Below are 23,855 nucleotides of genomic sequence, written 5' to 3'. Positions count from 1 at the left end.
CTTTTTTCTCATTGGTTTCAAATAACTTTCATAGCTTCCTTCTAGTAACTCTCCACTTATTTTTCAAACCCTTTACCATATCAGACATTTTAAAAAAAGTTTTTGAAATGTTTTCCCCTGCTGTCCTCATTACTTATTTTTCATCTTTTTGTTCCTATGTGGGAGAGTGATTAACAAGCTTGCTATAATGTAGTAATCTTAGAATAAGAAATGTCTCCCTGGTTGAGTCAACTGTTTCTTTTTTGGCATACTTTTTTGGCTTACTTTTGGCTTACTCTCATCTTTTGCTGGATCACATTCCCAAATAACTTCCTAAGAAAAGGTGTGTGTGAGGAAAATTGTATGAGCTCTTACCTGTGTGAGTATGTCTTTATATTTAAACATTTTATTTATAGTTTACTTAAATTCTACAGATATAAACATTGAAAAGTGTTTTCCCTCAGAAATTTGAGGCATTGCTTCAGTTTTCATTCTTTAATATTCAATGTTGTTGAGAAGCAACATTCTGAATTCAAATTTCCGCGTAAGAGTACTGGAGGGAAATTTTAGCATCTCTTCCTTTTTATGATATTCTGAAATATCACTAGAACATACCATGGTATGATGATTTTCATTCATTTAATAATAATTATATTCTTTTAGTGGGGTGTTGGGAGTTAGAGACCAATCTCAAAAACTTTGGAAATTTTATTTTGTCCTTTTTTTTTTTTTTTAAATGACTTCTTTCTTTCCATTTGTTCTGTTCTTTCTTTTGCCAGATGGTGAACCTCCAGTACCAGAGTGTTATATTTTATAAAATTTCTGTCAGACTTTCCATCTCACATTTTTTCTCTCTTTTTGTTTAATCTTTTGGGAGATTCATATATTTTATCTTTTAACAATTTTTTTATTTCACTTATATTTTTTAATTTGCCAGAGGTCTTTCGAATTATCATTTCTTTTTTTCATAGCACTATGTTTCTGTGTAATAGATGCAACATAATTGTTAAAGAATTTTTTAAAACGTTTACAGTTTTAATTGTCTTTGGGGTTGTATATTCTTTTTGATTCTTATTATTCTTTTTGTCTTTTTCTTGCATCTTGAATGTTTTCCTCAAGTCTGATGATTGTGTCCATATTTAAAAATAAGACCTCAAAAAGTTAAATGGGAAATCTGTGTTTTTGGATGTGGCTCATGGACTGGAAGGTATTGTTTTACAGTTATTTTGTGAAGAGCTGACACTTACGCTAGAGAAGCCCTATGGATCAGAATGTGGTCTTTCTCTAGGCTCATTCAGGTTCCTATAAAGGAAGAGCATTCATTCTCTTTCCAAGGACAGATTTCTGGTTTCTAGAGTTTTCTCTAGCACATGGCAGGTGAGTCCAGAGTTTCGGGGGCTAACTGACCTCTTTATTAGATGCATTCTCCTTGAAAACTTACTAATCTATGGTTTCATCTACATAGTTATCATTCCTCTATTTTAAGATTTTCAACAATTTTGTTAAAATTTTTTGTCTGCCAATGGCGCCTCTCCAGATTCTATTCTGGGTGCCCTGGGCAGTGTAGGTGGAATCTTTGTGGGACATTCTGTCAGTGTAATTTGGACATTGTTCTAGACTAAGTAGCACTTGTTATAGGTTCATAGCTTTTCATTTCTTTACTTTTATTTTAGTAAGGTTTTGGAAAAAGCACAAGTACATTCTTCTGTATAATCCTCATCTGCAGCTCAAACTTAAAGCTTAATTTAATACTGAATTTCTCTATTAAACTTTCCTTTCTTAACTTCTTTATCCACTCTGATAGATGTCTCCTCAAAATCTTTATTGTAATAAAATCAATTTGCTCATTATACTAATAATTCCTTAACTTTTTTCTCTATGTTATTTCTAAGATTTTCAGTCTAATCATGGCTTATACTTTGTTTGAATTTCTCCAGCACAAGTAATTATACTGGATAATTACTTGAAACTAATTGTTGATTGATTGTATTCAGGAAATGAGGGAGAAAAAAGATACACATGACTGATAGAATCCTTGGTATTTGGTAAAATGATGGTAACATTGGCAGAGATAGAGAAGTGGGGGAAGGAAAGCCAGTGAGTTAATGTAGTGGATATTTGTCAGATCTTTTTATTTGTGTAGAATCCTTGGATACCCTTTCCAGTTTGAGGATATTTCTTACCTTCTTAGTCACTCTCCACGGTTGAGGGTAGTAATTCATTTTCCCAGTCTCCCTCATAGGTGTAATAGTGTCATAACTGAGCTATTACCAATCAGATGGCCCTCAGTGAGACTTCAGTCGAGAAGTGAGCAATGGGAAAAAGTAGGCACGATGATTAACTCGTTTCTGGTGAAGCTGGTGGCCAAGACACTGCCCTTCTGAGGCAGCAGTAGAACAATATCTGATGTCCTATGCTGAGTGCCCTGGGCAGTGTGGCTGTGGTTTTTTCTAGACAGTCTCTGAGTGTGGTTTGGGCATTGGTCTTGACCGAGTAGAGACACCATACCTGACTCTTAGGTCATCCTGAATAATCATTATACATTCATTCTGTAAGCATTTTTTGGTGTCTGTTTACATTTAAGAACCATGAATGACTGAATGATAAAGCAAACAAGAAAAATAATGCATATATGAGATGAAATATAGAATAAGACAAAAGTAAATCTCATAGTTTTTTTTTGAAACATGTAAACATGTGTAAAAAATAATCCAAGAAAAACAGGTCTCTGCCAAAAAAGTAGAACCAAAAATAAGAGGACAATAGACTGGTACGTTTAACATCAACCATAGCTAAGGAAAGGAAAGGAAACATGTAGCTTCCCATTTTAAAGTACAGTGGAAATGGAAGGAACCAGAAGCACTGCTCTGATTTGGTTCTAGGGTAGACGGTGCTATAGGGCCACCCTGAGGAAAGTCTGTTCAATATCATGAGTGTAGAAAATGAGGGAACAAAGAATGGAGGGATTTTTGTTGTTGGGCTTTTCTGTTATAAATATTTTTATCTAAGCCTGAATATTTGTGAGCTCTTTGGAGACTAAGCATATTACTTCTTCCTTAAATACTTGTCAGGTTAACGTTGTTAGTACCTATGTAATTGCTTATTGACATTTCTTCATTTGTTCCCCCACTTATTTGGCACTGCATAAAAGACAGTATGCTCTGAGGGAAGGTAAATTCCTGTTTTCCTCCTATCATGAGTGAGTTGGCCTAAATTAAAGCAGACAAAGAAATAGATTGTTTGGATTGGAACTTCTGTCTTACTATTGTCCAGGAAGGCTTGGTTAACCCAAAAAGAGAGAGCGAGACAAGAAAGTTTATGTACATGTATGTAGGGGAATGTGTCAGAGGAATATATTAGATGAGGCGTAGGAATGGGAGTATATGTAAGGTAAAGAAATCTGTTTAGTTTTAAACATGTTGGGATTTCATGGCTAGTGAGGTAATAAAGTGTAATTGGGACTATGAAACTGAAGCTTGGGTGGAAGTTTATGCCTAGAGACAGATGAAAATCATTTACAAAAGACAGTCAGTGAAGCTGGGAGAACTGATGCTATTTCAAAAGGAGAGAGCACAAAGGCAGAACAGAGGACCTGGTACTGAGCATTGGAGGAAACCTCTATTAAGGAGTATTGAAAGCAGATCAGCCCAGAAAAAGAATGAAATAATCAGAACAGTAGGATGAGAAGCAGAATGGTGTGTTTCCATGGAAATCATAAGAAGTTCAAGGAGATTCTTTAAAACAGTCCAATGTTATAAAACTGTGAAGATCTTCAAGCACTGTTCTTTGTATTCTAATCTGCCTATTTCATGACATATGGATGAGGCTCAATAAATGTTTGTTGAATGCATAAATAAATAGTCTAGGAACATAAGAAATGGGAAAATAGAGTGGTTATCTTTTAAGTGAAATTGTAGTAGATTGGGATGAAGCGGACACAAGTTTAGAGATTTAAGGAGAGAATGAGAATATAGGCATAGAAACAGTTGTCTTAGACCACATTGAGAAATTTGGGTAGAGAAAGTTATGTATAAAACAAATCTTATCAGAGGAACAGAAGAATCCAATAAAGAGATTTTATAAATTCAAATAGACCTTTGAGTGACTAAGGGTCCAAAGGAAGAAGCCAGTGGACAGATAGGAATTTAAAATATTGCAAAGAAACTGTTATATAAGGAAAATATGTGTATCAAAACTTTTCTTATCTGGGAAATTATAGAAACAGCATTTAGAGATGTACTTCTTTGGATACAATGCCAGAAACATATTTCAGATCTGGTCTACTTCCAGTCATAGTAAAGTTCAGAACCTTAAACCGTTGGATTTTGCAACTTCAACAGCCTCATCCTCCTTATTTTGCAGAACAGAGCCCATGAACTAAGTTTGATATTAAAGACAAGTTTAGTTCAAGAACTGCCAAAAATGAGGTTTAGCCTAAAGTTAAAGTTACTTTCAGTTTTGTTTACTAATGGACTGAACAATGCAAAAGATATACACAAAATTCAGGGCACAAAAGAAGATGCAACTTATTGATGCTCCCTTTGCTTTTCTTAGTTGAGGTACAACCTAACAAAGTAGCCCTCATCCACAGCGTATTAACAGTGATTGAAGTTTATTTCTCTCATGGAAGAGTATATAGAGGAATGATCCAAGGCTGTCAGGAAAGCTTTATCACCTGATGTTGATCACCCAAGGTTACTAAAATTATCACTTCATAGCCAGCAACAGGGGGACAGAGAAAATTCAAGGCAAACCATCTGTATAAAGGTGATTTGGAAGTTGTACACATCCTTTCCACTCACATCCTGTGAGACCAAACTTTGTCCTATGAGTACACCTAGCTACGAGAGAGGCTGAGAAATGTAGTCTGCAGCTGAGCATCCATTGCTGTTGCTGAATTTTTATTCTTCACAGTCCTCAATAAACATTGCTGCTCCAAAGCGTTAGTTAGGTATTTCAGATGAGAGAACTGAGGCAAAGAAAAAGACGAGCAAGGAGAATACTTCATGAAACATCAAGAAATACTGAATACATATGAGAGAGATTAGATACAAATTTACAGAGGTATCTATTTAAAACAACAATTCTATTTGGGTGGCCGTTTAAGTTTCTGCCATGCAGCATTTTCAGCCAGTTTGTGTCTGTTGTCGCTGGTCAATTAAAATTATTCAGCATCAAAATCCTAGCTCTAGGACTGAAGAAAAAAAAAACAAACAAAAAGGAACCTAAGAGGCATTCACTGATAGTCTGATTCTGAACAACTGCTTTGCCTCTGGTCTATTCATGCATATTTCAATTGGCATTAAGGTAAAGTACCAAGTGGGCTCTCTTCTACATGAAATCCTTGTTCTCAACTTGGCAGCAATCCTGGCAGCAGGTTCTAAACGGTCATTCTGGGATGGTAAATCAGCAATCCTCAGCTGATGGGTCTAACAATGAGGAGCTTGCTGGAGGCAGGTGGTGTTGTAAGGCCTAATTCTGTTGGCATTAAGTGACCATTCATATTTGCTGCAGGAGCAGTAAATTGCACTGTTTTAAAACAGGAAGTCTGAGTTAAAAGCTGTGTAAAACCATTATACTGTAGCCAGCACTCCAGGCTCTTCTAATTAGGTCATTTGGAAAAAGATGACCTTTTAGTTTCTGTGCCTCTTTGCTGGGGACACATGTTTCTAATTATCATTTGTATTTTACTTCACTAAAGCTGTTGACAAGCTGAGCTTTTTTTGTGTGCATGTATGAGTGTGTGTGTGTGTATACACACTTTGTGAAGTTAATAACATTTTTGTGTTCCAGTATTCCACAAATAGAAGACGAAAACAATGTGTGCAGTAATTTTAGTGTCAGAGCAACCAAAAACTCTAAGGACTTGAATGAAGAACACGTTAAGGGACATTTCTGATATTTCTGGTGCTTTAGGCCGACTTGACTTGAACTTTGTCTGAAATCACCGTGTCAATATTTATTCTGTTTAGATCTGGCAAGTGGGTGTGTAAGACAAAATGGAGAAATGGACTTTGGTTCACACTGTTATTGGAAAAATACCTGCAGGTCCTGCTTGACATTCTGTCCAGCACCAAAACCAAAAATCTCATGAAGATCTTTTAAGGCTCATTGTTCTGCATGCTGTTTTTGGAATGCTTACAAATGCAGACAAATACTACCTTCTTTTTTTTTTTTTTTTTTCCTTTTTTTTATTATTATACTTTGAGTTCTAGGGTACATGTGCATAACGTGCAGGTTTGTTACATATGTATACTTGTGCCATGTTGGTGTGCTGCAACCATCAACTCGTCAGCACCCATCAACTCGTCATTTACATCAGGTATAACTCCCAATGCAATCCCTCCCCCCTCCCCCCTCCCCATGATAGGCCCTGGTGTGTGATGTTCCCCTTCCCGAGTCCAAGTGATCTCATTGTTCAGTTCCAAAGGAAAGTCAGTGGAGAAACCAGCCTTAGGGAATGCCTCACTTCCTAGGCTATCTCCTAAAATATAGACTGTATGTTAGAACCGTAGATACTCATATTGTCCCTTTATTTCTGAGCTTCTGTTGGAATAGGTGGTTATTAGAAGGTAGTATTTGTGAGAACATGCGGTGTTTGGTTTTCTGTTCTTACAAATACTACCTTCTAATAACCACCTATTCCAACAGAAGCTCAGAAATAAAGGGACAATATGAGTATCTACGGTTCTAACATACAGTCTATATTTTAGGAGATAGCCTAGGAAGTGAGGCATTCCCTAAGGCTGGTTTCTCCACTGACTTTCCTTTCTGTTTCAGGGACAGTTTCTCAATGTGCTATCAGGTTTTTCATCTGAAATCATAAAATCACAGAGCTGGCAGGCCTTTGAGAAGACTTCTAGCTCACAGTCTGCCTTGAGGCCTTTCTGAACTCAAACTCTCCTGGAATATAATGCTCTTCTCTTAACAATCTCTCACAAGGGAAAGTTGACAAGGAATGATGGTACTATCTAAATGTTTAATAGATGAATTACTCTGGCAGTTTGAAGAAAATGTATGGAAGATGATTTGAAGTTTATTATGAAATTGCTAATAATTTATTCAACTCAATTTTCCCTTAGAAGTTCTATGGTAGGTAATGATGGTTCTCTCACAGAGCATTTCAGAGTCTGGAAGGAGCTGGCAGTCATTGTATGACAGAGGCTGGCAACATGCCAAGGTGTCCTGCAGCGGGGTTCTGAGTGGCATAGCCTGGGCCAGTTTCAAGTGAAGTTAAAAGGTAGGTGAAGAGTTTCTTGATTTGGGTACTCTCTAAAATCTGAGAGTTTTCTCCTGCTTCTCTGGTGATTCTAGAACACTTGACTACTCATTTTCTTTATTCTTACACTTGGCTGGCAGCTGTTTACTTTTGAGAGATTAATCAGCAGTTAAAGTATCTGTTGCTCCTCCTGTAGAAAAGAGGGCATATGAACAGATGGGGGGTTTGAGACATGGAAGTTCCGGGAAACACTTCCTCTTATCACGCAAATAGCTAGTTAGTTTTATTCAAGATGTGGCCATGAGAATGCACCTTGCTGACCTCCCAGTATAACGACTGTAACTGACCTTAGCTGTTGCACTCTGAATCTATGGCTCCACTTACTTTGAGGCCACCCTTCCCAAGGGCTCAGCCAATTAAGGGCTCAACCAGTGACTAGGCCATGCAGGGATACTGAAGTATTTCATTCCTGGGAGACGCCAGATTCCCCTGACAGCCAACTTAACTCAGTAACTTCCCTGCTGCTTTGCAGAACCTCCGTTATGCTGTTGGGTGCTCTAGGAAGCTTCTGCCCAACCTTATTTCCCCCTATGCCACACTCAGGGTGTGGTATCTCACTGCTCTCCCAGTCTGCCCTGGCTTCCTTCACACTTTTACCTACTTCCTCTAAAGACATCCTTGAGTAGGTAATTCTTATTTCCTCAGACACAGTGAACACTAGGCTGTGGTGCTTTATAAAACTTTCTTTGAAGGCTTGCGGGTGTTATAAGAGAAAAACAGTGTGAAAAAGGAAAACTTACAGCTGGATGAAATCCCACCAATTCCAGATGCCATCTGCCATGCTCAACATGGGGAGCACCATTTTGACTGGCTTTATTTAGCCTCTTGCCTACTGCGACATTGCTGAGCGTTATTTTATCTCCCTCCTTAGAAGAGAATTCCCTCAAATGAGTCCTTCCTGGAAATCTGGGACACTTCTTGACTCTTTCTTCCTTTCTCACTCAACTAATTTAATAGGAAGTTAACATCATACCAGTCTCTGCAGAGACGCTGTTCACAAAACCATCAGTAGGGCTTAGAGTCTGAAATTATCTATTTCAGAATAAGATTTTGACTTTTCTTTTGCATAAGTCAAAGGATTATTAAAGTGATTTCACTCAAGCAAGAAGCAATCTGGCATTTGCTTTTTGGACAGGGTCTCCCTCTGTCGTCCAGGCTGAAGTGCAGTGGCATGATCTCGGCTTACTGCAGCCTTGACCTCGTAGGATTAAGCAAGTCTCCCACCTCAGCCTCCACGAGGTGCGCACCATCACACCTGACTACTATTTTTAATTTTTTGTAGAGACAAGGGTTTCACCATCTTTTCCAGGCTGAACTCAAACTCTTGGGCTCAAGTGATCCTCCTGCCTTGGCCTCCAAAAGCTCTGATTACAGGTGTGAGCCACTGCACCTGGCCAAGCATTCTTGGCTTGAAATGTTGTATTGCTTTTACTTCTGGGACAGAGTTTCTCAAACTTGACACTACTAACATTTTGGACCTAGTAATTCTTTGTTGTAGGAGATTGTCCTGCTTATTGTAGGATGTTTACCAGCATGCCAGTACTACCACTCCAGTCAAGACAGCCCAAAATGTCTTCAGGCCTTGGCAAATGTCCCCTGGGGGCAGATTCACCCTTGGTTGAGAACTGCTGCCATAGAGCAATAGGCACAAACCGAAGGCAACTTTTAAAATAGCATTTTGCCTCTATAGGGATGAACAGCTGAATTGCACGTTTTAATGGTATTGTTAACCAAAAAGATAAAGTCCAAGGAAGATTGTGTGTGTGTGTGTGCAGCAATCTACCTCTATTAATGTCAGGAAAAGTGAACTTATTTACCATCTGAATAATATTGTTGACTAATGCGGAAAAAAACACTGAAAACTCCACACTTTACTAAACATGCCACTCTGCTAAAACATTTAAATGTGTATAGCACTATATATTATCTCCAAAGGTAACAGAAATCTCCTGTTTTTATCTTTACTTTTATTTATGGTAAGGCATTTGCTTATATGCTATAAACACTTGGCTTTTCAACATTTCATTCCCTGGGTGTGTCTAGGATGTCTGTGACATCTTTGTGATGCAGGCTATTTACCTGGAGGGTAGCTTATACCTGTGGGGCTGAGGGCAGAGTCTGTAGCTGACAGTAGCTGGGTGTTGATTTCCTCTGGTTATGCATGACACATTACTTCTGTCTGATTCTTTGTACAATTCCCACCCCCTGGCCCTGGCTGATGTTTCAGCCTTGCTGGTGAAGCAGTCTGTTTGCTAGAGTGGCTAATCGTGATTATCTCAGTTTTGGCCTTCATTTGAGTATGACTACAAGAGGCACACAATTTGAGGGGTGACTCTTGCGGTAGATAGGTGGAGATGAAGCTCTCTGTACCTTCTATGCTCATTGTAGATTAGATGCAGAACATTTCTAAAAGTTGATGATCTAAGAATTGGGAAAGATCTTAGTTGCCATGTGGGTCTCTCCTGAAGAATTTCATTCTTTGGTTTATACATGTACCCTCCACTGTATGACATTTTGATCAAATGGAAGATCCAAGACATACACAATGAAGCAATTGCATGATGATGTAAAATAGAATAAGGCTAAACATCAGAATAAATGGCAAGCACAGCAATTGCTGTCAGAATTCACAGAAGTGAGTTATTGTTGAGGATAAATTTGATATGGGAAATGTTCCAGGAGTCTTTGGGAATTGGGTTAGGCTTTGAAGGTTGGACAGGATTTACATTGACAGACAGAAAAAATTTGTGCATCACAGACACCGGGCACATGTGTGTTTAAATAGTGTGAGCAAAACCTCGGAGATAGAGCCAGCTTGGAAAGTTGCTAGGGAGGTGTACTTGACGGGGATGGAGGACTTTAGGGAGAGGATGGGGACAAATTTGGACAGGTAGAATGGGAACCATCCTGGGGCATTTATTTTGAGAGCTTTTGGAAATTTCTAACAAAGTTTTCTTCTGTATCTGCAATAATAGCATAACCGACAAAATCTGATGTAGGGTGGTACTCACTGTTCTCAAAACAAGTTTCACCAAAAGAGCATTGCAGGAAAAAAATCTGTTTACTGAGAGCAAGGAAACCAAAGTGTATTTGTGAGAGCTATGTCCTCTAAAAATGAGCAGGGACTTTTGCAAAAATAAAAGTAGTTCTTTTTTGTGAGTGATGTGCATAAAAAATAAGTTAGTAAGAAACCTGAGTTAATGCTTGTGGACATTGAATGGCATGGACTTTACATGGCTCAGAGCATCTCACAGTGGTGAGCAATTGATAATGTCTGTATCAGAAACTGGCCACACTTACAAGAGGTAGGACTCGACTATTGACTTTTACAAACTATTGATCTTAAATTATCGTAGGCTGATTTTATAGATACAAAGAATGTTGGCAAGGGTGCTTCTAGAGTTTCAGATTATCTTAACTATATATAATTAGCTCGGAAAGACTGTGAGTGAGGGTGGGTTATGATTTTTAAGTCCTTTTCTTTTTTTAAAAAATCTGGTTGCTTTTCATCTGCTTTGAATTCTCCCACTTGAAAATTTAGGTTCATAAAATTCCAAAAGAGACTGAAAAAGCTAAGTTCCAATTAAAAAAAGAAAACATAAATGTTACTTCCAAACTTTACCTAAGATATTGCTTTTAAGAATGATCTGGCACTAAACTGACTGCAGAAGGTTATTTATTCAAACCCTGCCTTGTTCCAAAGATAGCTATTAAGGGATTGTTCATCACTGGGGAACCTTCTCAGAGACACACACACACACACACACACACACACACACACACATACACACACACACACAAACACACACACACATACACACACTTTTTTTTTCTCCAATAGCTCATTATATTTAATGACCCCCAACATGGAGATAATTGATTAGATTATAAAGATTGAAAGTTGGAAAATTTGAGGGGAAAGGCAAACTTTGTCTATTTTTTATCTTTCTATGGTGAGAAGTTGGGAAAGAAAGGAAGGCAGAATATTTGTTACATCTCTGTGAACAGTGATGATTTGGTAGTGAGGTCAGCTACCTCACTGGCACCATCCTAAGTCAGCAGTGAAGGGGCAATGGCTCTCACGTGAGGATGACTGTCCCCCTTGTGTTGCTGAGAATAGTAGAAGAATCATTACTGCACATGCTTAGGTGTGTGTGGCCAAAAGAACACTGGCCTTGGATCCACCAACCTGGGTTGCATTTCCTAGCTGTGTGACCTTGGATGAGTCATATAAATTGTCTGTGCCTCAGTTTCTCTTCTGTTCACTGAGGCTGCTTCTCTCAGAGGTCCCTTCTTTACTGGAACACCTTATTTTATCCACTAAATCTGTGCTTCTGAAATTCTCTGAAATCTCCTGTTTCATCTTAAAAACTAATAAAATTTTTGTACTCATTTGTGTATGTTTGAATATAAAAATAACATTTTAAATTAACAGTGAGTCCAGTGGATGCTCTGGTAATATGTGCCTCCCCTATCCCATGGCAGGGGATTACCCTGGCATAGAACAGTGTAACCCTGAAGGCACTTCAGTTTGAGAAGCAGGGGATTAAACATGGTGAGGTAATCACTGATTTTATTGATCAGGATAGGATGGGTTAAACTGTGATAAGAAATAATTCCAAGAGATCAGTGGCTTAAAATAACAAAGGCTTGTTTCTTCTTCATATTAAATCGCCCCTACTGTTCATTTGGAGAGCTTGGTTTCTTTCACTCAGGACCTTTGCAGAGCGAGTCTCTTTCTCTGTTTTCGTTGTGATCTGTGATGAGCAAGGTAGGACAATGGACACGCAGTGGCTCATTCTCTGGCTCTTAGGTCACTCACATTTCATTGGTTAAAACAAGTCAAGGCTATCCCGAATAGGAGAATGCAATTCTATAAAGTTCCAGAAGATGGAGAGCCAGAAAAATTTGGTGAACAGGACTAATAACTACCACATCAGCTGAGGTCAAGAATAGGGCAGAAAGAGGTGCCCAGAACACAGCGTTGTTTTGGAGGTGTCATCTGAAGATGATCAACTACCCCTGAGTCTCTTCACAAAGGGAACACACGCAATGAACTCATGGCTAACTTGTGTTTCCCTTTACTATTCACACACACTTTGTGTCACAATATCTTTCTCAAAAACAGTATGGGATTCTGGATTACATTAGAATCACATTCTAGTCCTGCTTCCCTGAGATCACTTCTGGAAACTAGCTTGATTGGAGTTCTGGATTTTTTAGAACCCTTTAGCTGCACATCACAGTTTCCTGCTTGGCTTTCTCTCACACCTGGTGAAGCACAGCTATTGTCTCTAAGTTCCACTGGTTTACAAAGCTGCCTTATCTTCAAGTTCTTAGGAGGTGCTTTATTATCAATCAAAGAGGACAGCCCCCTTCTTTTGATGCTAATGCTGTTATCAGGAAGGAGACCAAGGTAGCTGTACAGGAGAGAGAGACCCTGAAAACACACACAACTGCTTTAGGGGCTCGCTCTAGCCAGTTTGCCTGGGATCTTTTCAGTTGCCCTGGGTCTCTGACTCTGCTTTTGTTATAGTCAAGTGCTGTAACAGTTTTGTACTTCTTCCCTCCATCTGCAGCATATCTGGTGACCATTAGGGAGCATTTTCTGCATTTAGCTTTTGTAACAGAGTGCCAGGCACTACAGAAAATCTGAGGTAAACTAAATTATTTCTATTTTTTTGAGGCTTCTGGAGTATTAAAATAAGTAATACCAAAAGAGCATCATAGAAACTGATGAATTTTAAGTTGTTGGATGATATGCTTCTTTTAAAAACTCTTGCCAGTACGTCTATGAAAATTGAGGTATAACCTTATTTGGAGATATCATCAAAAATCTAAATTTGAGGCCTGTTTTAAATACGAGGCTTATGCCAAGTGGTCCTCTTGGGTCCCCTTTCCCCACTCTTCCTGTGATAGGTCCTGAAAGTAAGTGAAATACATTCTCTTTGCCCTTGAGACACTCAAAATCAATTTGGAGAGTCAGTATTAAAAATATAATACAGAGGCTAATACAGGTAAGTATATAATAAAGTGCTAAGTTGGCAGCAGATACTACATGTATTTTTAAGAGCTCCGAGAAAGGAGGGATTACTGTGGCTAGTGGAGTCAGGAGTAGTTTTGTGGAAGAGATGGGGGCACTGATATAGGACAAAAGGATTTTAGGAACAATACCACCGACAAAAGATATTGACTTCCTTCTATCAATTTACATTCAAATAAAACTGGCTCTGCTTTATGAGTTTCCACTTGTTGGTCTAGTCTCCATTCTCAGCCTGGGTCAGAACTTTTCTGAATCTTATATAATTTAAGCCCTGTGTTGCTAATCTTTTGAATTAAGTTAATATGTGAGCCACTAGCCACCAGGGTTGCAGGTTTGAGAGAAAACAATGAACTCTCCTCCCCCTTCCCTTTGAGGCCAGGAGGGAGCTAATAGCTTTCCTTGACGGGCATGCAGAACCAGGAGGGGGATGAGCAGCATGGATGCTGAGTTGATGCAGGCAAGCCTTCTGGAAGGGCTTCTAAAGCTGCCCTGTCTTTGAAGTGAGTGAGAATACCTCACGTGGAGCTATCCCGAGGATTGACAGGACCAGACCCACAAAATTTTCTAGCTGTAGTGGGGCCGTGAGTATCCCCTACAGCTTCTCCTTTGGACAGCAGAAGGCTTGAGAGCACACCCCATGGAGCCACCAAGTCTGCAAGAGCAGTGGGGAGCAGTTACCACCAATTGAATTCTGCTCCCTGCTGCGGTGCTGAGTGGAGGGGGCTTCTCATCAGACGTAACTTTCTTTCCTTCTAAGAAGATATATATATATATATATATATGTAGTTTTTCCTCTTAAAACCAAAGTTGGAATATTTACTTGAAAATGAATTCCTAGACTCTGGTTTTAGTTAAAAATTTCCATAGGGAACAATAGAACTATAGTACATTTCTAATTTAAAACTTTGCATTGTTGATGAAGTTTTGAAAATAACAGAAGTAGGCAACCCAAACATCTGTTACTTTAATTTTTTTTTCCTCTCTCAACTTGTAGCAAACTTGTGGCACTAGTCTTGGAATGTGGGCACTGTCTCTGATCAGTATTTTAGGGAGTTTTGGAATGCACAAGAAAATATAGATAAGATTCTTTGCTTAAAATTTATAATGCGTTGCAGATTGCACTGTGGGTTTCTGAAGCAACGAAAAGTCATGGTGGGTTTTAAAGCAGTTTTAGAGGAATAGCTCAGATCTTTGATGCAAGGCATTTAAATTAATGCTAGTCACAACATAAAGCTCAAGTTCAAAATTTATGTCTCCCTCTGATTACCACACATCAAACTACTTGAAATGGAGATGAAATTGCATTTCTCTGGGGGAAACATGGTGCTATTTTGATGATCAAATGTATTAGGAACAGAGGTTCTTGTTAGCCATGTTGTGTGTGGTGTGGGGAAGTTTCAGGCAACTTGGCGCTGGACCAGTGGGGGGAGGTTGAGCAGGGTGGCCAATACAATTAGACTCTCTGTTGAGGAAGAGGGGGCACCAAACTCTTAGTTCTCATTGAGCTGGGTTACAGAATGCACTAGCTGCCTGTGCCATGGCTTCTGGGTCACTGGGAACGGGTGGCTCACTCTGTGTAGGTCAAGGAAATCTGCAGCGTCACAGCTTATCTTTCTAGAGGAAGCATTGGTCAAGGATTTACATTCTGGAACAAATCCTTGTATTTCACCGTTATTATTTTTGTTATTATTTTCTGGCAAATGAATGTGTCATTGAGATGATCATTACATAACCAAAGTACTATTGCAATATAACCTGCCAAGAAGTTATCATTCTGCTCAAAATATTAAAGGTCTTTTGCTTCCCCTTTTAAAATGTCCTTCTGACCCCACCCCCCTGCACTGGGCAGGCTGCAGCCTGGCAGGTATGGGGCTGGGAGGCCACACCGAGATGGTAGTGTTCTTTGATCATCTGCCATGAGGTACTGGGCAGATCTAGTTGGGAATGAAAGATGACCAGGTAAGCTGGCTTGGTCTGGCACTATTTCTAAAGTAGAAGCTATAGAGGTATTGGTGTTCGCAGTTAGATGGCTCCTGCCAAGATACTTTCTGTGCTGACTAGGTTCACCTCTTTTCAGGGCTCTGTATCTTGGGCAGACCTTTAGGTCTTAAGCAGACAAGTCTGCTTGGCTCCTTCAGCTTCACAATGAGCCCTGTTTTTTCACAGTGAGACATTTTCTCCTGTTGAAGTGAGTGTTGATCTTCCTGGGAAGAGCAATGGAGGGAATGTGGGTTCTAATAGTTTCTGGACATTCTTTCCACTTCAAAAAAAATGAACTTTTTTTTGCTGAATTCCTAGGGCTTGGAGTTTTTTCCTATGTACTTCTCTAATGAAATAATAAGCTTCCAACAGGTGTGTGTTATATTTCTAAGCCAGAATTAAAACCCAGGTATCTATTAGTTTGGAAATCTTGGGTCTGGCTATTATAATTACTAATCTATTTTTATCTCTGCATAAATCTATTTAATATTCTATCATGTTGAATTTTTCTCAATGGTAATCTTATGATGGCTGCAGCCACCTGTTAACTTCAACAAGCATGCTGGCCTGGAGACTACATAATGGTGTATCGGTTATGATAAGAGCATCCTTTTCCCTAGTGTCACTAGGTAAGTTGCTACCTACCTGAGAAGCATCTTATATATAGATTACTAATTTAGTTCCTTATTTCTGGCTATGAACGGCAATTGATATATTGGCTTGCCAGAGATTAAGGAGAAAAGTTAAATGGCCAGCCTCTACTTTTTCTTACTTTAGAAGTGAAAACGGTGGTCATTACTATTATTAATTACAACCAAAACAACCACAAATTTTAAGCAGTCTTCCCGACAACTTAAGGAGTATTTTTAAATAATCAATTTTACTTTAAAATGTTGAATTAAAAAGTTTACAGAAGAATTTCCAATTTTAATTATTGCTCTCAAACAGTTTATCTTTTCTGCCTTTTCCTCCATGTCCTCTCCTAAGAGCAGGTGCCTCTCCATCACTGCCCATCAATGACATTTCTGATGCTCCAGAAGGATACCCTTGAGGTCATCCTGTCCTCACCTCTAATATTCATTATGATCTCTAACATCACTATATACAACATTTGTGTGTATATAGGATAATTTCTGGTGCCTTCATGTGGTTGGGGGTTTCTTCACATGAATATTTGCTCTTTCTCCTTAGGCCTTCCTCTTGGCTTTGCTTTTGCAGATATATTCACACATACGATTATACTCATGTAAAATATACATGCCTATATTTAGACAATGTGTACAAATTAATGTACACGGCTCTCAGTAAAATTGTGTTGAATCAGTTAATAAACATACACACACACGTGCTTGTGTGTAGGGGGTGGTTTGTTTGGTCTGTACTCTATAGATGCAGGCACTGAGAATAATTTTCTTTTGTCCCTGAAGATTTTACTGTATAGCTTCAGAGATTTTCCTTGCTGGATAATTTCTTTTAAAAAAAATTTGATGAAAATGTGCATAGCAATTTTGACTTACTTGTAGGTGGAAAGAAGAATAATTTTTACACTTTGAAGCAATTTTGGATTTTTTCACACGTGGATAATTCTCTGAGCTTTCAAAGCAAACATTTCAGAATTTCCTGATCTTCAGATTGAACTGGTTGAAAGTAATACTATAATATTTGTACCTTGCTTTTTATAATTATTTATACATGTACACTTATATTTATGTAATCAATGTTACTATACATTTCTAATTGCTAATTAGTTGCTTACTTTTTCAGTGCATTTTTAAATGCTCTGAAATTTATCCATCTATATATCTATCCTAGGGACAAAGGTAATATTCTTTTCCTTTTTGAATCTCTAGAAAATTTATTTATTTGCTTTTAGCCCTGGAAAAAAATTTATTTTTTGTCTAAGTAGGCATTTATTTTGAGGTAAATATAAAACATAAAATTTTCCCCAAAGTCTATTTTAATATTACCTTTTAACTATGTGCCAGTAATGGGTACAGAGTGACTATTACCCTCACCCCATCCATTTTACCCCAGAATGGTTGACATTATGTGGAATTGGTCCTCTATGCAGGTGAAAGTCTGCCCATGAAGTTTACAATAGCTATGAAGCCCTATGGAGGGAATTAAAAATTCTCTCCCTTTGAAAGTGGAACATCCTCCACCAACTGGTAAAAATAAGCCTTTTTTTTTTTTTGTATTGGAAGAACTTCAGGGATTCTGAAAACTAGGAGGAAAACATACCACACAGTCTGAGAATACTGTGTTTAGGAAGGTTTGACAACAGAGGGAAAAAAGCCTGTTTTAGGACTCTCAGGCTGGGAGGTAGCTGTTTTAGTGGGGCTACTGAAGTCTGAAATGACCTCTTTTTATATCTTGAAGAACTAAATCGACTGCAAAAAGGTAAGATTTTCAAGTTGTAATAATAAAGACTAAATTTTAACGTATGAGGTCTTTCGGTATATTAACTCAACTCTAATTCAATATTATTCATAAACTGGATATTATTTTAGAGTACACTGAATTAAAAAATGTAGCACACAGGCAAAATATTGTTATGACATGAATCTCATGTATGGTATTCCCCTTCCTTCTCTGTGTAGGATTTACAACTGCAAACTTCTCAAGCAACAGCACCACATGCCTGCTACCTCTCTGCTTGTGCATGTGTCCCTACATTATCCAAAATAGGGGTGGGCTAACGACGATTGCAGGCTAACTCCAGCCCACCACTTGCTTCTGTAAATAAAGTCTTATTGTACACAAACATAGCCAGTTATTTAAGCACTGTCTGTGGCTGCTTTTGTGTTAAACATCAGGGTCAAGTAGATGAGACAGAGAGCATGTGGTTTGCAAAGTTAAAACTAGCCTTGCTCTTGTAGAAAAAGTTTGCCAACCCCTGACCTAAGATATTAATTTTCTTCAATTGATATGAATTTGCTTCACTGATGGTATCATAGAAAACTCTAAGTGATGTGTGTTCCTTCTCCTGTGACTTATCTCTTTCTTTTTGATAGGAAAACTAAAAGCAAAACAAGAAGACTTAAAAAATGGGGCTGGGGGGAGCCCCCCAAAACAACAACAACTAAATATCCTTACAAAATTTAAGAAGTGCTGATAAGAATCATGAAATAAGCCCATTAAAATATAGTGATGTTATTGAAAAATGATATTTTTGCCGAACAACATAGTAAGAAAAGAATACTTAGAACACTTATATTCTCGTTCTAGCTTTGCCATTCTCCAACTCAGAGATCAGCAAACCTTTTGGGTAGAGGGCAAGGTAGTAAATATTTTAGACTTTGTGGGCTGTATCTATTTTATTTTATATAAGACAAGTGGTGGGCCAGATTTGGTGAGCAGGCCCATAATTTAACTACCTCTGCTCTAACTCAGTGGTCTTGATAGACCACAGCTTATACAGGCTGCATTTTCAGAACACTGAAATCAACATGCTTTCTAGTTTTAATGATTTTCTATCTTGTTGTGTGAATCAAAACCAATGTTGATAAAATCCACTACATTTTCCATGGATCGTTTTCTTACCATGTGGAAAACAGAGTCAGAACAATACAGGGGAGACAGCATTTCCTGCTGTATAAGTTTCTATTGCTGGGTAATAAATGACTTCCAAATGTAGAAGTGTAAAAACAAACAAATATTTAATTTTACTCTAGTTTTGTGGGTCCGAAATTCAGGAAGAGGCTGGTTGGACATCTTCCCTTGGTGTTTCTCATTTGGTTGTAATTAGGTGTCAGCTAGGTCTGTGGCCATTTGAAGCCTGGCATAGGCTGGTGGCCAGCAGTTGATGCTGAGTGTCAAATGGGTGCTTAGCTGGGACGGTTAGTTGGAGTGCCTATACATGGGCTCTTCATCAGGGAGGTCTTAGGGTAGGCAGACTCTTTAGATGGTGCCTGGCTTACCCCCATGTGAACGTTCTTAGAGAATAAAGTGGCAGTTGCATAATCGATTCTGATCTAGCCCAGGAAGTCCATGCTTTATAAGTCAAGAAGTCACAAGTTTACCCACATTCAAAGGGGGGAGAGATAGACCTTACCTTCCAATGGAAGGGCTGTGAAATCATTTGGGGCCATATTTTAAAATTACTACACCCAGCTTTGGTGATTTTACGTTTATAACTCAAACATGGATTTAATAGAATTTTAAAATTCAATTATTATATAATTGTACCAGTATTGTATAATTAGCCAAGGTTATTAAGGTCAAGGTGTCATAACTAAGATCATCTCAGATATACAATTAAACTGATAAAAAAACGAAAATAGGTTGATTTTCCAAGAAAGTAAAATAGTTGTAAGACTTCAAAAAGATCTGCTACCGAGTTTTTGTCTTAACGGGATCACATATTTATCCCTTCTGACAGAATAACATTCATTCAGGTATAAATCAGATCTGAGTTAGTGAAAAACTTGGTTATGGATTATATTAAGAAAAATGAATTTGTTATTTTCATGTAACTAAAATAGGCCATGAAAGGCATTACTAAGCAGAAGAAACCATCCATTTTTATATACTTGCTGAGAATTTACTATATGCCAGGCACTATTCTCCATGCAGAGGATATAGCAGTGAATAAAAGAGACAATAATCCTTCTTCTCACAGAGGCGAATCTGTTACGGAGAAACAGATATTAAACAAAAGCCACCTTCTAAGTCACACCCTGAGAAGTATTGTGAAGAAGAGTAAAGCAGGGTGAGGGGCATACAGAGTGTCTGAGAGACTAAGGATGGAATGTTATTTTAAATAACATAACCAGGGAAGGTGGCATTGAACTGAGAGTGGGCAGACAAGCCATGTGACATTCTGGGAGAAGTGCATTTCAGGTTGGTGCAGAGCTTATGTGAAATGCCCATGTGACTAGGGTGGAAGGACCAACATTTCCAATTGAGAGAGTGGTAAAAGATGAGGTTAGGGAAGATGTGATGGTAGTGGGGGTGTGGGTGAGGGTAGCTCATGTGGGTCTTGTTGGCCACAAGAGGGAGTCTGAATTTTATTGAGTAAAATAGGAAGTCATTGGAGTTTCTATTAGAGGAGTGAAATAATCTGACTCAAAAAAAAATCACTCTGGCCTCTATATAAATAATAGCCTATTTTTTTTTTTGGCGAGAAGGGGGAAGGTGGAGTAGACAAGAATGGAGTCAGGGGAACTAGTTAGGAGAGTTTTGTAGTATTCTAGGTACAAAATGTTTGCAGGTTGGAATAGAGTGCTAGCAGTAGCAGTAATTAGAAAAAAATAAAGAGATTGTACCCATTTTACATATGAGTAAACAGAGGTTTAGAAATTTTAATAAGTTTTCAAGTGGTGAACTGGTATTCAAATCTAGATATAATTTCACAGATCAACTTCAGCCATATGGATTTTCATATATTTAAAATTAATAAAGTCCAAATAAATGACATTTTACTGTACTTTTCGTGAATTGGGTTAAATTAAAAGTGGCTGGCCATGGTCCTGCTTTGTAGACATTTTCTACAAACATAGTTCTTCTTCATGATCTGCATGCAGAAAACATTTAAAATCCAGTAAATTGAATAAAATTTAAATTACATCATCATTGTTGTCCGGGCGCGGTGACTCATGCCTGTAATCCCAGCACTTTGGGAGGCCGAGGAGAGTGGATCATGAGGCCAGGAGATCGAGATCATCCTGGCTAACATGTTGAAACTTCATCTCTACTAACAAAAAATATAAACAATTAGCCGGGCGTGGTGGCTGGCGCCTGTAGTCCCAGCTACTCAGGAGGCTGAGCCAGGAGAATGGCGTGAACCCGGGAGGTGGAGCTTGCAGTGAGCCAAGATAGCGCCACTGCACTCCAGCCTGGGCGACAGAGCGAGACACTGTCTCGAAAAAAAAAAAAAAATTGTATCATCATTGTTTATACGATTTCTATGGAAAAATGAAGGAATGACTGCAGATATAAAACCCATAAACTACATACAAACATTCAGCATAATCATGATGAATGAGGTTTAACAGTCAATCTAAGAACTGCCGTCGTCAGTTTGGGGGATTGATAAGTGATCAATAATACATCAGAAATATTTTTTTCCAGGTTCAATAACAATGGAAGAGAGTACTCACAGTCATTTTGGGAGGAATTTGGAAGTGAATCTACGAGGTCCATACTTTCCATTGAAAGGTGGACATCAGTAGACCTATTCATTATGAGACTTTAGTCATCCTGGAGCGTCTCCTGTGATTAGATCTTTCTTCCTTTGGGCAAAGGGTGGGAAGGAGACTCTTTTCTTCTATTCTTGCTACGGTGCTTACAAAATATTTATTGGAGAAGAAATTGATTCCTTTATCATCAGGTTCACGGACTCTTTATTTTATTCACCATGTTTACCTTCTTTGTGAGCTCTCTGAGTTATTGACATGGTGGTTTACTTGTGTCTCTAAAACCTCACTGTTTCTTGATTTATAGGTTACATCGTGCCTTTTCTCTTCCACATAACGGAGATCTTCAAAGTAAGCATCTTTCAAAGCAGTGACAAGCAAAATACAGCTGGAAGATCAGTAACTCTCTGTTAAGCAGCTTTGCTTGCTGTCATTGTTGACTGCCAGGGGGTGGTGATCCATGTCAGTCACTAAAATGACACCTTGGCAAGACTGCTGTCTGCTCCTGGAGTTTTTGTGTATGGAAACAATTTTAAGGTAATGAGATTTTCATATATTTCTAGCACCTTTCACAGGGTCTGGAACATAGTAGGTACCAAGCAAATATTTATTAATGTTAATTATAAAATCATGTTTTGAAAGCCCTACTAACACATGGTAGGTAGTTTTGTTGCAGATTGGAGTGATGCAAGAATTTCTTGTCAATCCTAAAGTTTATTAATAGTAGAATAAATAACCCTCCAAAGAGGCAGAGTCATTTAGCGAGACCCAATGAATTGATATAAACTTATATTTTTAAGCCATCAAAGTAAGAAGAGATTAAGACTAACATTTACTTATTAAGATAATTTCCTAATCATTCTTATAAGAACTTAATGAGTGACAAACTGACGCTGGATATAAATTTATGATTTCCCAAAATAACATTTGATTGGTTTGAGTGATGTCTTACATCAAGTAATCATAGTTAATTTTTGCTTCTGGAGAGATTTGACTTTACCAGTCTATCATGTCATCAGATGTATTTCAAGAATGATTTCTTTGTCTGTTGATACAGAGTTAAAGGATTCCTATGGATATTCTTGAATCTATAACTTGTGTTTTTATTGGGGCAGATGGGACAAATTCTGAATAGTGGCAAAAGATTACATCTTCATTTGAAATGTACTGCAAACATCAAAAGAATGATTTCACATTTAAAAATATTTTTGTCATAAATCAAGGGCAAAGGTAGGATTTTTCCTGTAAACTCAGAGTTGACAATAATGCAAGAAGCAATAGGTCACTTATTTTAAGTTGAAATAAAAGTCAATAAATGCTGCACCTTTGAAAGATTATGTTTCTGTTACCAGTCACCACCCTAACAATCAAAGCTCCAACAACAACAACAACACAATCATGAATGTCACAATGGTAACTGAAAATGGGGGTAATCCTTACCAGCTAGAAACAACTTGGGTAACATATAGATATGGAAAGCTTAGGCTGGATGAAGAAAAGAATGCTCCCTCTATTCTGGCACTTGCTGCTAGAGATGACATGAAGAATCTGGCTGTCTCTTCACTCAGATTCCCATTTTTGCCCCTGAAGCAGGCACAGTGCATGTCTTTCTCAGATCTCTGGCCTTCTCTGGAGCAGTGATGAGTGCTTATTTTAAGAGCTACTGTGGTTCCCCACTTTGCCTTTGAGATCTGTTGGTTATGCCAGCACACTGGTTTTCAAACTCTGGCTGTGCACTGGAAGCACCTAGGAGCTTTTGTAAACTCCCCATATCCCAGCTCCATCTTCAGAGATTCTGAGTTCATTGGCCCTGGGTGTGACTCAGGTTTTGGCATTTTTGGAGAGTTCCCCAGATATTTTTTAGATGCAGTTAGAATTGAGAACCACTGGCCTAATATCAAGTTTAGAAGAAGGAAGAGAGCACAAACTTTGAGTTTTGCTTTAGTTCTCACCCTTGATTTTGTTTTCCCACAGGTTCCCAGGCAGGAAACTCAAAAGAGAGGTCAGAGAAGGATGAGAATCCTCATGCTATTTGGCATCTTATTGTAAGACGTGGTGGAATGTGTTCAGCAAGTAAATTTGGCAGAATTGAAGAGTAATGGATTGGCATATCAAAATGCATATACAAAAAATTAATCAAGGCAAACAACTTCATTCATAGTGTTACAGTAAACAAGTTTTAGTATAGGATTTTAAAAGTCTTAGATTCAAGTTGTGGCTTCACTATTTCCAGGAGCATGACTAGTTTGATTTATGCACCCACTGTGAACTTTAGTTTTCTTGTCTGTAATATAGAAACAATATCTGCTGTACTTGTCATATGTGGTTGTTGTAAGATTAAATTAAATTATAAATTATAAAAGTGAATTATGAGATTAAATTAAATTATAAAAGTTTATAAAACACTTTATATTATATATGTGATATACAAATATTA

At 38.1% G+C, this 23,855-nt stretch overlaps 1 long non-coding RNA gene across 2 annotated transcripts; it reads left to right on the top strand.

Moving 5' to 3' along the window:
- Window positions 1-279: 279 nt before the first annotated feature.
- On the top strand, window positions 280-23,638 carry LOC106998835 (uncharacterized). 2 transcript variants are annotated; one of them, XR_013418115.1, is made up of 3 exons: window positions 280-358; window positions 21,726-21,955; window positions 23,393-23,638. It is a non-coding gene; the product is annotated as an uncharacterized LOC106998835 (long non-coding RNA). The 2 variants fall into 2 exon arrangements; XR_001445381.3 differs by lacking the exon at window positions 280-358 and adding an exon at window positions 17,525-17,681 and having other exon boundaries at window positions 23,393-23,629.
- Window positions 23,639-23,855: the final 217 nt, after the last annotated feature.

This window comes from Macaca mulatta, chromosome 6 (assembly GCF_049350105.2).
Source record: "Macaca mulatta isolate MMU2019108-1 chromosome 6, T2T-MMU8v2.0, whole genome shotgun sequence".
In the NCBI taxonomy this organism is placed as follows: Eukaryota; Metazoa; Chordata; class Mammalia; order Primates; family Cercopithecidae; genus Macaca; species Macaca mulatta.
This window is presented reverse-complemented; position numbering and strand designations above follow the sequence as displayed.